General features: G+C 46.7%; 1 pseudogene; it reads right to left on the bottom strand.

Annotated features, from left to right (window-relative positions):
- Nucleotides 1-14,411: 14,411 nt before the first annotated feature.
- LOC124646849 lies at nucleotides 14,412-16,624 on the bottom strand (annotated as a pseudogene).
- Nucleotides 16,625-16,642: the final 18 nt, after the last annotated feature.

Raw genomic sequence — 16,642 nt, 5'->3', positions numbered from 1 at the left:
GTTTCCTTAGCCGCCGCCATTATCCTGATCCGATCTACGCTTCCCCGACGAGAATCTGCCAAGGCCGGGTAGCCGGACGAGCCGGCCCCTTGATCAGCCCGAACAGAAGGCACGCGGGAGAGGCGGATGGCCAGGACGTGGGCGAAACGAAGGCCCTCTCGACGGGAACCCGGAGATCGCCGGAGAGGTAGGCAAACCCTAGAGGTATTTTTTTCCCGCTGAGTGCATAACTTTTATTGACACTAACAACTTTCTAAAAAAAAACTCGCAATGAGGGAAATATAGCGATCGCGAGAGCCCATGGCATGCAGTGCGGCCCGTGCGATCGATCAGGTCAAGCTGAGTGTGCAGCAGGTGCTGTAAAAGAAAGTGCAGGTTTAGATAGCCCATCACCATGCGTACCGACCAGGCTGCAGGCCACTTGTTGACCGGCCCACTAATCCTGACTGGACTCATCCCAGCCTCAGACTCGAGTAGACTGATCTGATTGGAACTACACATGTCGTTTCTTTTTCATTCTTTGTACTTTTACCACTCATAATAGAGGATGTGGTATGAATTGCACAAACGGCTCATATTAAACGTTGTAGATTAGGCCAACAGGTCCAGAAGTCGTATTTTTTTTCTATAAAGGGTATTTTATTACTTAAAGTTTAAGTATTTGTTATCACCAGAATTTGACCGAGTCAAAGGTGGGCCGCGATCAAGATGGACTTGAAGATATATGTATAGAAGAAATACGTGAATCGGCCTTACATGCAAAGTTTGGGCTAGTTGGCCCTTGTATCTGTAACATATTAGATTGCGTGTCGGTTAGTTAGAGTTTTACCCGTGCACGGTTAGGTGCACACCCACGTTAGAAAGTCCCTTGGACTATAAATATGTATCTAGGGTTTATGGAATAAACAACAACCAACGTTCAACACAAACAAATCTCGGCGCATCGCCAACTCCTTCGTCTCGAGGGTTTCTCCGGTAAGCACCATGCTGCCTAGATCGCATCTTGCGATCTAGGCAGCACAAGCCTGCCTACGTTGTTCATGCGTTGCTCGTGCTCGAAACCTTTTTGATGGCGAGCAACGTAGTTATCTTAGATGTGTTAGGGTTAGCATTGTTCTTCGAATTACATGCTTTCGTTATGCAACCCTTGCACATCTAGCCGCCCTTACACCTATCTTAGGTGTAGGGGCGGCACCCGCTTGATCATAGTTTAGTAGATCTGATCCGTTACGGTTGCTCCTTGTTCATCAAGGATTAGTTTAACATCCGCAATAGTTAGGCCTTACAAAGGGTTGGAGGATCCAGCGGCGTGTAGGGTGACGTTTGCTAGCCCTAGAAAGGATGTTCCGGGGATCAACCTCGTGTTGGTTTTTAGGCCCTGTCTAGGATCGGCTTACGGTCACCGTGCGCGAGCGCGAGGCCCAATCGTGAGTAGGATGATCCGATTATGCGGTGAAAACCCTAAATCGTCGTAGATCTCATTAGCTTTATCTTGATCAAGCAGGACCACCATATATTCGGACACCCCGTTCGAATCATGGGTGGATCGGCTCTTTGAGCCGATTCACGAGATAACTCGAGAGCCGATCGAGGCTCGTATTTAATGTTTACGTGTATGCCATGCAGGAAATTAAGCGAGGCATCATCCACACCTTCCCGACCGGGTATAGGTCGGGTGGCACGCCCTTGCGATTGCATCGGACGTGCGACCGGGAGGCTTTGCGGGCCGTCGCTCCGAGGGACCGGGGCCAGCCGCAGCCCTAGTTGTTCCCGGCTCTACTGTGTTGCCCGTCTCTGCCCGCCAGGGGGTTTCTGACGTCAACACATTCTGGCACGCCCGGTGGGACCACCTTCGACATCAACAACATCGCCATCTACATCCGAGATGGCGGAAGACACTCCGGTCAAGTACGAGGATCTGCCTGATGAGCTCAAGAAGAAGCATGACGAAATCAAGGCAGTCCTCGAAGCCGAACTCATCGGCTCATTCCACCGAACCCGCTCCCATGGCGTCAGGTGGAAGGGTTTCACACCTGAAGGCGCACTCGATGGAGTGGACCTGTCCGCCCCGTCAGAAGAACGCACCAGGTCGCTGCGGCAGGAAATCAACTACATGGTGGCTCAGTCGCTGCACCGCCACTCTGAGAGCCTGGTAAACACTTTGGAGCGTGTCGCTCTTCGCGTGGTCCAGGAAATCATGAGCCACCGGTATTCTCCGTCGGGACCAGCTCTGGGGACTTTCAAAGGAGAGATGCCACTCCAGCCCCAGCCGTTCGCATGGGCAGCACCGGAACTGCCGAACTCATCGGCATACGTCGTCTACAAGATTGGTGGTGATCCTAGTGACTACCAATTCCTACCTGAGGCACCCAAGGAGATCCCGCACGGATACGCGTGCGCATACGTTCCAGACTGCAACACCTGGGCACTCTCGAACCAGGCTAAAACATCAGGAGCCTCTGGAACGACAGGAGGAACATCGGGAGCCGAGCAAACGTGGCTAGCTAAGTACGCCACTCCGACAAACCTCCAAAGCCCAGCTCCTGCAGTTGGCTTAGAACCGGAAAAGCAAGCATGGATGGTTAAGTATGCCACCCCGGCGAATCTTCAGGGTTCGACACCTTCAGCCATCACAGCGGATCAGATTTGTGCAATCTCGAAAGATCGGTTCGGAATGATGCCGAAAAGGAAGACGTTCGGCTACACCAAGCCGTACCCCAACGACTACGAACCGATCCCGCTACCACCCAAATATCGGCTCCCGGACTTCACAAAGTTTAGTGGATCAGATGGTTCCAGCTCCATCGAGCATGTGAGCCGATATTTGGCACAGCCGGGTACGATCTCAGCATCGGACGAGTTGCGTGTGAGGTTCTTCGCACGATCCCTCACAGGATCGGCTTTCGGGTGGTACACATCGCTGCCACCGAACTCCATCCGGACCTGGAAGCAGTTGGAAGAACAGTTCCATGAGCAGTATCACTCAGAGGCTTCCGAGGTTGGTATTGCCGATCTAGCACAAGTACGACAGAAGCGCGGGGAGACAGTGTCAGAATACGTCCAGCGCTTCAGGACCATTAGGAACCGATGCTTTTCGGCTCATGTAAGTGAAAAAGAAGCAGTCGAGTTGGCGGTGGTGGGTCTCTCATCATCGATTAAGGACGTGGCCTCCCAAGCAGACTACCCTTCATTGGCGCACATGGTGCGAAGCCGTCAGCATATGAGCAGCGTCACCCGGATGTTTACCGGGACAAATTCAAGCGTGCGGTGACCCTGGTTGAGGCGGACAAGGATGAAGGTGCTGCGGGAGATCGAGAGGTAGCAAGTGGCTGAATGGACTCGAGCGACAGGCCCCGTGACCTGCAAATGGGTGAAGCCACAAGGCCCTCCAAAAGGGTTCGACTTCGACGTGACCAAGACTGAGCAGATTTTTGATCTCTTATTCACGGAGAAGCATATAAAGGTACCCGAAGGCCACAAGTTGAGCTGAACGGAAAGCCATACTGCAAGTGGCATAACACGTTCACCCACACCACCAACGACTGCAGGGTGTGGCGGCAGCAGATACAAATGGCGATAGAAAACGGACGGTTGATTTTCAACCAATACGCCATGAAGGTCGACACACACCCCTTCCCCGCCGTAAACATGGTGGAGTATACTTACCATGGAGGGTGCCAGCCGGATTTCTCGTGCAATATCAACATGGTAGGACCTGGACACCACTCGGTAAGGACGGAGATGAGGGCAGCTGCTCTCATAGCAAAGATACGAGAGGAAGCCGCTCCACGCGATCGGCTCCGCCAAGACGGCAAGCGCTACGTCACGGAGGGAGAGGTGAAAAACATAAGGTATCAACGACCTCTCTCCGACCACCTCCTCAACAAGTATGTGAGTCGAGTATGACCAACGCCGGCGATACAACGACGATGATGAAGAAGATCGTCCGGCTAGGGACGACGAGGAGACGTCGTCGGCATGATCGTGATGAGGAGGAGCACGAGCGCCGTGCCAAGGAAAAGTTGGGGGAGCGAGTCGACGAGGATAGGCACTGGGACTGTCCCTTCTTCGGACACTCGCTGGGATTCGGGAATGAGCCGATTGCCCACAATCGGCAACCGCCCGAATGCAACCGGAAGAAGAAGGAGACAGCCAACGTGTCCGTGTTCAAGCGCCTAGGGCCTCTCCCGCCACAAAGCAAACGTCGTCGAGTCCCCTCGGTTGGAAGATCTCGAAGATTCGGAAGGCGAGGGAGAAGAAGAAGACAGGTACCACCGGCCAAGTTGGTGCCCTCGATGGACTCAGCCGTTCCCGAAACGCAGGGGTTCAGCGATTGCGCGGCCCGGAGGAAGCCGAGAGGTTATATTTGCATACATTGAGGAAGGCAAGGCCTGATCTGGCTGCGAAGGTTCAGCGAACCCTGGATGAAGAGGGTCGCCCACGGAAAATGGAGTGGCGCCCCAAGCAAAGGAAAGCCGATGATGAAACATCGGCTGGCACAAACATGGTGCTCGTTCTTCCGACGAAGCTTAGTGCTCCACGATCACACGATGCACTCAAGGTGGACGACAGCGAGCGCACCAACATGATAAGGTCAGAGATTGGGCTGGTTTTATCTACCGCCTGAACGAGTAGCTGATACGTCTCCGACGTATCGATAATTTCTTATGTTCTATGCCATATTATTGATGATACCTACATGTTTTATGCACACTTTATGTCATATTCGTGCATTTTCTGGAACTAACCTATTAACAAGATGCCGAAGTGCCGATTCTGTTTTCTAGCTGTTTTTGGTTTCAGAAATCCTAGTAAAGAAATATTTTCGGAATCGGACGAAATCAAGACCGAGGGCCTTATAATTCCCGGAACCTTCCAGAGCACCAGAGAAGAGTCGGAGGGGTGCCAGGGGGGGCCAAAACAACCTGGCCGCGCGGCCCAAGGGGGGGGGGTGCCCCCCTATGGTGGCACCACCCCGTGGCCCCTCCGACTCCGATTCTTCGCCTATTTAAGCCGTCGTGACCTAAAACTTCGATAACTTTTGACGGAACTCCAGAAAGACTCCAGGGGCGCCGCCACATCGCGAAACTCCAATTCGGGGGACAGAAGTCTCTGTTCCGGCACCCTGCCGGGACGGGGAATTGCCCCCGGAGCCGTCTCCACCGCCGTCTTCACCGCCATCTTCACCGCCATCGCTGCCTCCATGATGAGGAGGAGTAATCCACCCTCGAGGCTGAGGGCTCCGCTGTAGCTATGTGGTTCATCTCTCTCCCATGTACCTCAATACAATAATCTCATGAGCTGCTTTACATGATTGAGATTCATATGAGTTTTGTATCACCACTATCTATGTGCTACTCTAGCAATGTTATTAAAGTAGTTTTATTCCTCCTGCACGTGTGTAAAGGCGACAGTGTGTGCACCGTGTTAGTACTTGGTTTATGCTATGATCATGATCTCTTGTAGATTGCGAAGTTAACTATTGCTATGATAATATTGATGTGATCTATTCCTCCTACATATGCATGAAGATTACGAGTGTGCATGCTATGCTAGTACTTGGTTTAGTCTTTTGATCTATCTTACACTAAAGGTTACTAAAATATGAGCATTATTGTGGAGCTTGTTAACTCCGGCATTGAGGGTTCGTGTAATCCTACGCAATGTGTTCATCATCCAACAAGAGTGTAGAGTATGCATTTATCTATTCTGTTATGTGATCAATGTTGAGAGTGTCCATTAGTGAAAGTGTAATCCCTAGGCCTTGTTCCTAAATACTGTTATCACTGCTTGTTTACTGTTTCACTGCGTTACTACTGCTGCGTTACTACTGCTTGTTTACTGTCCTGGGCAAAGCACTGTTCCGGTGCCGTTGCTACTACTTATTCATACCACCTGTATTTCACTATCTCTTCGCCGAACTAGTGCACCTATTAGGTGTGTTGGGGACACAAGAGACTTCTTGCTTTGTGGTTGCAGGGTTGCATGAGAGGGATATCTTTGATCTCTTCCTCCCTGAGTTCGATAAACCTTGGGTGATCCACTTAAGGGAAACTTGCTGCTGTTCTACAAACCTCTGCTCTTGGAGGCCCAACACTGTCTACAAGAATAGAAGCTCCCGTAGACATCAAGCACTTTTCCGGCGCCGTTGCCGGGAGGAAAGGTAAAAGGCACTCATACTCCGGTTCCGTGTACAGTACTTTTCACGGCGCCATTGTGTTTGTGCTCGAAGCTATTTCCTTTAGATCCTGCAATTGCATCTTTTTGTTTCTTGTTTACACTAGTTTGGCATAATGGACAACAATGAGCTTCTTATTCTATTTCCTGATTTAAGACATGGATGGTTTGATGCGAAAATTAAAAAACCTATGAAATCTTATTTGCATGTCGGTAGTAATATTAGTATGAACGCTTTGAACACCATTGTTGAAAATAATATAGAAAGTTCTAAGCTTGGGGAAGCTGGTTTTCATGATCTTTTTAGTCCCCCAAGCATTGAGGAGTAAATTTTCTTTGATGATACTTTGCCTCCTATTTCTGATGATTATAATGATAGTGGTCTTTTGGTGCCACCTACTATGGAGGGTAAATTTTGTTGTGATTATACTATTCCTCCTACACTCGATGAGAATAATAATGATAGCTACTTTGTTGAATTTGCTCCCACTACAACTAATAAAATTGATTATGCCTATGTGGAGAGTAATAATTTTATGCATGAGACTCATGATAAGAATGCTTTATGTGATAGTTATATTGTTGAGTTTGCTCATGATTCTACTGAAAGTTATTATGAGAGAGGAAAATATGGTTGTAGAAATTTTCATGTTACTAAAACACCTCTCTATGTGCTGAAATTTTTGAAGCTACACTTGTTTTATCTTCCTATGCTTGTTACTTTGTTCCTCATGAACTTGTTTATTTACAAGACTCCTATGCATAGGAAGCATGTTAGGCTTAAATGTGTTTTGAATTTGCCTCTTGATGCTCTCTTTTGCTTCAAATACTATTTCTTGCGAGTGCATCATTAAAACTGCTGAGCCCATCTTAATGGCTAAAAAGAAAGAACTTCTTGGGAGATAACCCATGTGTTATTTTGCTACAGTACTTTGTTTTATATTTGTGTCTTGGAAGTTGTTTACTACTGTAGCAACCTCTCCTTATCTTAGTTTTGAGTTTTGTTGTGCCAAGTAAAGTCTTTGATAGTAAAGTAAGTACTAGATTTGGATTACTGCGCAGTTACAGATTTCTTTGCTGTCACGAATCTGGGTCTACCTCCCTGTAGGTAGCTCAGAAAATTAAGCCAATTTAGGAGCATGATCCTCAGATATGTACGCAACTTTCATTCAATTTTAGCATTTTCATTTGAGCAAGTCTGGTGGCCTAATAAAATCCATCTTTACGGACTGTTCTGTTTTGACAGATTCTGCCTTTTATTTCGCATTGCCTCTTTCGCTATGTTGGATGAATTTCTTTGATCCATTAATGTCCAGTAGCTTTATGCAATGTCCAGAAGTGTTAAGAATGATTGTGTCACCTCTGAACATGTGAATTTTTATTGTGCACTAACCCTCTAATGAGTTGTTTCGAGTTTGGTGTGGAGGAAGTTTTCAAGGGTCAAGAGAGGAGGATGATATACTATGATCAAGAAGAGTGAAGAGTCTAAGCTTGGGGATGCCCCCATGGTTCATCCCTGGATATTATAAGAAGACTCAAGCATCTAAGCTTGGGGATGCCCAAGGCATCCCCTTCTTCATCGACAACTTATCAGGTTTCTTCTCTTGAAACTATATTTTTATTCCGTCGCATCTTATGTACTTTACTTGGAGCGTCTGTTTGTTTTTGTTTTTGTTTTTGTTTGAATAAAATGGATCCTAGCATTCACTTTGTGGGAGAGAGACACGCTCCGCTGGTTCGTATGAACACATGTGTTCTTAGCTCATGGTATTCATGGCGAAGTTTCTTCTTCGTTAAATTGTTATATGGTTGGAATTGGAAAATGATGCATGTAGTAATTGCTATATTGTCTTGGGTAATGTGATACTTGGCAATTGTTATGCTCATGTTTAAGCTCTTGCATCATATACTTTGCACCTATTAATGAAGAAATACATAGAGCATGCTAAAATTTGGTTTGCATAATTGGTCTCTCTAAGGTCTAGATAATTTCTAGTAAGGTGTTTGAACAACAAGGAAGACGATGTATAGTCTTATAATGCTTGTAATATGTCTTTTATGTGAGTTTTGCTGTACTAGTTCATACTTGTGTTTGCTTCAAACAACCTTGCTAGTCTAAACCTTGTATCGAGAGGGAATACTTCTCATGCATCCAAAATACTTGAGCCAACCACTATGCCATTTGTGTCCACCATACCTACCTACTACATGGTATTTTCCGCCATTCCAAAGTAAATTGCTTGAGTGCTACCTTTAAAATTCCATCATTCACCTTTGCAATATATAGCTCGGGGGACAAATAGCTTAAAAACTATTGTGGTATTGAATATGTACTTATGCACTTTATCTCTTATTAAGTTGCTTGTTGTGCGATAACCATGTTCACTGGGGACGCCATCAACTACTCTTTGTTGAATTTCATGTGAGTTGCTATGCATGTTCGTCTTGTCTGAAGTAAGAGCGATCTACCACCTTATGGTTAAGCATGCATATTGTTAGAGAAGAACATTGGGCCGCTAACTAAAGCCATGATTCATGGTGGAAGTTTCAGTTTTGGACATATATCCTCAATCTCAAATGAAAAATTATTAATTGTTGCCACATGCTTATGCATTAAAGAGGAGTCCATTATCTGTTGTCCATGTTGTCCCGGTATGGATGTCTAAGTTGAGAATAATCAAAAGCGAGAAATCCAAAATGCGAGCTTTCTCCTTAGACCTTTGTACGGGCGGCATGGAGGTACCCCATTGTGACACTTGGTCAAAACATGTGCATTGCAAAGATCCGGTAGTCCAAGTTAATTAGGACAAGGTGCGGGCACTATTAGTATACTATGCATGAGACTTGCAACTTGTAAGATATAATGTACATAACTCATATGCTTTATTACTACCGTTGACAAAATTGTTTCATGTTTTCAAAATAAAAGCTCTAGCACAAATATAGCAATCGATGCTTTCCTCTTTGAAGGACCATTCTCTTTACTTTTATGTTGAGTCAGTTCACCTATCTCTCTCCACCTGAAGCAAACACTTGTGTGAACTGTGCATTGATTCCTACATATTTGCATATTGTACTTGTTATATTACTCTATGTTGACTATTATCCATGAGATATACATGTTACAAGTTGAAAGCAACCGCTGAAACTTAATCTTCCTTTGTGTTGCTTCAATGCCTTTACTTTGATTTATTGCTTTATGAGTTAACTCTTATGCAAGACTTATTGATGCTTGTCCTGAAGTACTATTCATGAAAAGTCTTTGCTTTATGATTCACTTGTTTACTCATGTCATTACCATTGTTTTGATCGCTGCATTCACTACATATGTTTACAAATAGTATGATCAAAGTTATGATGGCATATCACTTCAGAAATTATCTTTGTTATCGTTTTACCTGCTCGGGACGAGCGGAACTAAGCTTGGGGATGCTTGATACGTCTCCGACGTATCGATAATTTCTTATGTTCTATGCCATATTATTGATGATACCTACATGTTTTATGCACACTTTATGTCATATTCGTGCATTTTCTGGAACTAACCTATTAACAAGATGCCGAAGTGCCAGTTGCTGTTTTCTGCTGTTTTTGGTTTCAGAAATCCTAGTAAAGAAATATTTTCGGAATCGGACGGAATCAAGACCGAGGGCCTTATAATTCCCGGAACCTTCCAGAGCACCAGAGAAGATTCGGAGGGGTGCCAGGGGGGCCCAAACCACCTGGCCGCGCGGCCCAAGGGGGGGGGGGCGCGCCCCCCTATGGTGGCACCACCCCATGGCCCCTCCGACTCCGATTCTTCGCCTATTTAAGCCGTCGTGACCTAAAACTTCGATAACTTTTGACGGAACTCCAGAAAGACTCCAGGGGCGCCGCCACATCGCGAAACTCCAATTCGGGGGACAGAAGTCTCTGTTCCGGCACCCTGCCGGGACGGGGAATTGCCCCCGGAGCCGTCTCCACCGCCGTCTTCACCGCCATCTTCACCGCCATCGCTGCCTCCATGATGAGGAGGGAGTAATCCACCCCCGAGGCTGAGGGCTCCGCTGTAGCTATGTGGTTCATCTCTCTCCCATGTACCTCAATACAATAATCTCATGAGCTGCTTTACATGATTGAGATTCATATGAGTTTTGTATCACCACTATCTATGTGCTACTCTAGCAATGTTATTAAAGTAGTTTTATTCCTCCCGCACGTGTGTAAAGGCGACAGTGTGTGCACCGTGTTAGTACTTGGTTTATGCTCTGATCATGATCTCTTGTAGATTGCGAAGTTAACTATTGCTATGATAATATTGATGTGATCTATTCCTCCTACATATGCATGAAGATTACGAGTGTGCATGCTATGCTAGTACTTGGTTTAGTCTTTTGATCTATCTTACACTAAAGGTTACTAAAATATGAGCATTATTGTGGAGCTTGTTAACTCCGGCATTGAGGGTTCGTGTAATCCTACGCAATGTGTTCATCATCCAACAAGAGTGTAGAGTATGCATTTATCTATTCCGTTATGTGATCAATGTTGAGAGTGTCCATTAGTGAAAGTGTAATCCCTAGGCCTTGTTCCTAAATACCGTTATCACTTGCTTGTTTATTGTTTCTATCGCGTTACTACTACTGCGTTACTACTGCTTGTTTACTCGTCCTGGGCAAAGCACTCGTTCGGTGCCGTTGCTACTACTTATTCATACCACCTGTATTTCACTATCTCTTCGCCGAACTAGTGCACCTATTAGGTGTGTTGGGGACACAAGAGACTTCTTGCTTTGTGGTTGCGAGGGTTGCATGAGAGGGATATCTTTGACCTCTTCCTCCCTGAGTTCGATAAACCTTGGGTGATCCACTTAAGGGAAACTTGCTGCTGTTCTACAAACCTCTGCTCTTGGAGGCCCAACACTGTCTACAAGAATAGAAGCTCCCGTAGACATCAGTAGCAAGAGCACGTCGATGAGCAAACGTGGCGAGGCTGATCCTTGTGATCGGCCCCAAAAATTTATGAAGGGATCTCACAAAACCTTCACCGAGCAAGCAACGTGGAGGCCGATTCCAGCAATCGGCCAAAATTATCCTCACCATCCATTCTGACTGGGTTCAACATGTAATCCAACAGAGCCGATACCATCAATTCTCTTGACAGAATCGGCTCGGGGGGGCACCCAGGTGGATAAAACACGAGGATATGCAGTAGAAGTATCTCATCCTTTGGTATGGGTATTGAAGTACGGGGGCCGATGCATGAGTCGGCCGTAAAAAATTCAAAAATTCGAAATTTTTTGAACACAGCCGATGCAGCGGCCATCGACTCAAGAGGTATAACTGTCAGAGGATCAATGGAGCACGAAAAGAGACTATGATGGAAGAACTCTTCAATGGAGTGGTTTAGGGGCTCGGATCCTCTCTTCAACGCCAAGAGCAGCCTGGACGTGCAGATCAGGCCAAGGGTGGGTTGCCTCAGATCCACCGAAGGAAAGGAGCCGATATGGCCTGCAAGGCGCAAGAAGTAGATTGAAGAAGCTCGGGGGGCAGCTCACCCTGAAGGTTCTCTGCTTTGGGGAGCCGATGTTGTTAAAATCGGCTGGCTACGTCATGATTTGAGGCTAATGGCGGTACATGTGGCTGATTCGCCTTGATTAAAGCTCGGGGGGCAGCTCGCCCTAAAGATCTTTGCTCTGGGGAGCCGATTTGGTTGGAATCGGCTAGCCCTACGACACAACTGGTCTGGAGAGTGGTGTTCTGTTACGGAGTCATCAGTTTGAGCATCCAAGACAGTTCCAGGGCTCTTTTAAAGACGCCTGCTCAAGATCAAGTCGCCAGCCTACTAAGATCGGGCCGTGCCATCGTCATCGGCGAGCTGGCTAGCTTGGAGGGATGGCTGAATTGGCCTGTCTCGCAGATTATCGTGAGAAACCGATGCGTTGCCATCGGTCATTAAGCATGGATTAGGCCAACGATCGACAAAATCAGCATGAAAGAAATCGGCGAAATCAAGTTAAGGGAAATTCTTCATTAATATTGGGATTTCTTACAATGAAGAGCCGATTGCTCAAAGAAGGAAGAACAAAAGAAGGGTCTATTGACCAATCTACTACTGCTAGGCCTATACTAGTAGATCCTAATCTACGGGCCATCACTGCCCTCGTCGTCATCCTCAGAACTCTCATCGGCACTGCTGCCGATGGGTTCCTCGTCGCTACTCCCGTAGCCCTCTACGGGAGCTTCATCCCCGTCTTCATCGTCGCTGCTATCGTCATCCCACCACATGCGGAGGCGTTTCGCCGGCGGGTAGCCCTCGAGGGAGTCGTCGTCGTCGTCGTCGTCTTCCTCTTCCTCATCTTCAGAGGTGGGGCAGCCGTCCCAGGGGAACCGGTCGTCCTCGCTTTCCGACTCCAGTTCTCCGTCGGCGAGGAACTGGAGATCTTCATCCCCGCTGGTCAAGGACTTGTCGTCCTCGGACCAAATGGAGGAGGCGTGGCTCTCCTCGTCCCATTCTTCTGGGGCACGGATTTCCGGCGGCGTCTCGCGGGAGGAGTCGGACCCGTAGGAAAGCTCGGAGGAGGAGGAAGAAGACATGGTGGCACAGAGGGTTTTTTGGTGCTAAGGCGAGGAGGATGAAGGAGGCGCAAGCTGTTGAGAACGGTTAAATAAAGGGGATATGAGGGAAATTCAATGTCACAGCAGTTTCCGAGGAGATGTTGCCCAACAGGAAAGTTTTACGGCCACGTGGAGAAGTGGAGAGGGCAAGGCATCATGATGAGGATTCTGCGGCGGTTTTTGCTCGCCACGACATGACCCGACGAAAGAAGAGCATAATGATTTTGGAAATGTCATTTCCAAAACCAGGGGGGCATGTGTTATCACCAGAATTTGACCGAGTCAAAGGTGGGCCGCGATCAAGATGGACTTGAAGATATATGTATAGAAGAAATACGTGAATCGGCCTTACATGCAAAGTTTGGGCTAGTTGGCCCTTGTATCTGTAACATATTAGATTGCGTGTCGGTTAGTTAGAGTTTTACCCGTGCACGGTTAGGTGCACACCCACGTTAGAAAGTCCCTTGGACTATAAATATGTATCTAGGGTTTATGGAATAAACAACAACCAACGTTCAACACAAACAAATCTCGGCGCATCGCCAACTCCTTCGTCTCGAGGGTTTCTCCGGTAAGCACCATGCTGCCTAGATCGCATCTTGCGATCTAGGCAGCACAAGCCTGCCTACGTTGTTCATGCGTTGCTCGTACTGAAGCCTTTTTGATGGCGAGCAACGTAGTATCTTAGATGTGTTAGGGTTAGCATTGTTCTTCGAATTACATGCTTTCGTTATGCAACCCTTGCACATCTAGCCGCCCTTACACCTATCTTAGGTGTAGGGGCGGCACCCCGCTTGATCATAGTTTAGTAGATCTGATCTGTTACGGTTGCTCCTTGTTCATCAAGGATTAGTTTAACATCCGCAATAGTTAGGCCTTACAAAGGGTTGGAGGATCCAGCGGCGTGTAGGGTGACGTTTGCTAGCCCTAGAAAGGATGTTCCGGGGATCAACCTCGTGTTGGTTTTTAGGCCCTGTCTAGGATCGGCTTACGGTCACCGTGCGCGAGCGCGAGGCCCAATCGTGAGTAGGATGATCCGATTATGCGGTGAAAACCCTAAATCGTCGTAGATCTCATTAGCTTTATCTTGATCAAGCAGGACCACCATATATTCGGACACCCCGTTCGAATCATGGGTGGATCGGCTCTTTGAGCCGATTCACAGGATAACCTGAGAGCCGATCGAGGCTCGTATTTAATGTTTACGTGTATGCCATGCAGGAAACTAAGCGAGACATCATCCACACCTTCCTGACCAGGTATAGGTCAGGTGGCACGCCCTTGCGATTGCATCGGACGTGCGACCAGGAGGCTTTGCGGGCCGTCGCTCTGAGGGACTGGGGCCAGCCGCAGCCCTAGTTGTTCCCGGCTCTACTGTGTTGCCCGTCTCTGCCCGCCAGGGGGTTTCTGACGTCAACAGTATTACACTTGGTTTTTGCATAACCAAAATGCACACAGCTGCACATTCTTAAATAAAAAGCCATAGAACACGATACAGAAGCAAAACGAGGAAATGTATCAACGAAGAAGTCGTGATTATCGTTCAAGGGAATAAATACGCGGGAGGGAACGTTGACAAGCGACAACATCACTCATCAAGCTAAACAAATTCACGATCTTAAGCTCTGCATGAACAAACTAATGAACAGTGTTCTTCTTCGAGATTGAACTACACAAGGTGGGATCCAAGCTCACTTTTGCTCTGTTGTTGGCGTCGTCTCCCTGTGGCATATTGCTTCATGCTGCGAAGATGACGAGACACTGATGACGCCGAGCCAACTTGTCCTCGAATTCCCACACCACCGCTATCATGTCACGTCTAGCAAGCTAGAGTCAAGGGTGTTGCCATGCTTGCAGCGGCGCTAGTGCGGTCACGCTGACACCCGGGACCCGCCAGAGCACGGCCGCCGACACAGGGCTGCCGTTGATGGGCTGGGACACGAAGTCGGGACCGCTGCTGTAGTAACTAGGCACCGCGGCTGGACCATTGGGTGCGATATGGTAGTTGGGCCACGAGGGGTAGTGCGGCGACGGGTAGTGGTAAAGGGCCATCTGCGTCGGTGCAGCGACAAAAAAGCGGTAGCCACTTCCCAAGGCCAGCTACACGTTGGTGAGGTAGCTAGTGGCCATGCATGGCCATGGCGCTCAGGAACTGCGCGCGGTTCGCATGCTGCAGCCCCCTCTTGTGCTTGTTCTGGTGCCCCACCGCCTCACTGGGAGTAGTGATGCTCACAGTGGCAGACTCTCCGTTCGTGATGGAGGACGCCACTCTGTTGGGTGGGAATTTAATCCGGCGGCGGCATCCACGCAACGAGGTCGACGTGGAAGAAGCAGTGTACAAATTTTTTTCCACACGAATAACAAGTTGGGCTCTTTTGGGCTGGGCCCATCTGTAGCCTTTTTTTGATGAAAATTGCAAGGAGTATGAATCATACCTCTCAGGTTTTCTACAGTAGTATAAATTATTGTAGACTTCGGATGGACCAAAATAGAGGGCTGGTATTTATTTAAGGGTGCCACAAAACAACTCCTCTCATCTCAATTTCTAAAATCTCAACCTATAGTGCCCAATTGGCTGATTCACTTTCGATTTTGCTTGCAAGGTAATTCTTTAATTTTAATAATCCGATAGTTCCTACCGCTTAATGAGAGAATATATATTAATGTATATACTATCGGAAAGTTATTTGCGACAAATGGCACACCTGGTGAGATTATTGAATTGTTAGATGAGCTTTATAGTCGTAGAGCTAAACTTATCTAATAAGTAAGAGCTAATATTTTTATGTATTTTCAAACAAATATTGATATGTTTTGGTATCAATGCAATAGTTGCAATAAACATATCGTGGGGCTTTATCTTCACAATTGTTTTTAATACGAAGTGACTACGCAAAAAAAATCTCAAATACCGTCATTATGTCCCCCTCATCTTGAAACTAGGGCTTGGTACTAGTGATCTACTCTTCTTCGTCTTCTTCTTCCTCGTTACGTTTCTGTGACGTGTGATCATCTACCGGTTGCTAGTAGCGTCTTTCCTCTCCCTCAATCACCTTATTTTATTCCATGCGGGTAGCCCATTTCAGAGTTTGACAGAGCACCCTAAATTTTGACAACGATAATCGTGATCGGGGTGGCATCGACGAAAGACTGATCTTTGCAAAGGTCTACTTCTGATCAGTGTGGGTAGCACCCCAAAATTTGACAGCTCATTAGCGAAAGGCTTCCATGCTGACACATGTCACAAGCGGAGTATTTTCTGAGGCATTCTTTGGTATTACACAGTGTGTGTGGGTGTACTTCAAAGTAAGATATATCAAAAATAAAAGTACAAGCTATTCTGCAACGGGAATACAAAGTAATACTAAAAAAAGAAGTACAAACTATACTAAAATGGAAGTACAAAATATAAAGTACACTAACATAAATATACTGAAAACCCGAAGTAAAAAAAGCATAGAAACAAAAGTACAAAGTATAGTAAAATTCAAAGTAAAATTACATTGAAACTAAACATACACTAAAATTCAAAGTATAACCAAAATAGTTTTGGAAGATAAAATAAAGTATCATGAAAATCTATCAACATGAAATCTATTTTTGAATATTTTGATGTGAAGAGCTTAAAAGTGAAAACGGTTAATAATTTTACGAATCGTTCTCAGGATAGTTTGTTTTGACAATTTGAATCTTGAGAAAAGGAAAAAAATTCACCCTCACATGTCCATCTCTCTCACCCCTCATCCACATCCACTACGGTAAATATCACGCGTAAAAACCACTTGCCATTGATTTTCTAACACCATACTGAACCAAATGAAGCGAAAATCGCTCACCATTCCCTTCACCATGTTAGGATTTTTTCGAGA

The sequence above is a fragment of the Lolium rigidum genome, chromosome 4, assembly GCF_022539505.1.
Source record: "Lolium rigidum isolate FL_2022 chromosome 4, APGP_CSIRO_Lrig_0.1, whole genome shotgun sequence".
NCBI lineage: Eukaryota > Viridiplantae > Streptophyta > Magnoliopsida > Poales > Poaceae > Lolium > Lolium rigidum.
The sequence above is the reverse complement of the archived record's forward strand: the minus strand, read 5'-3'. Positions and strand labels throughout refer to the sequence as shown.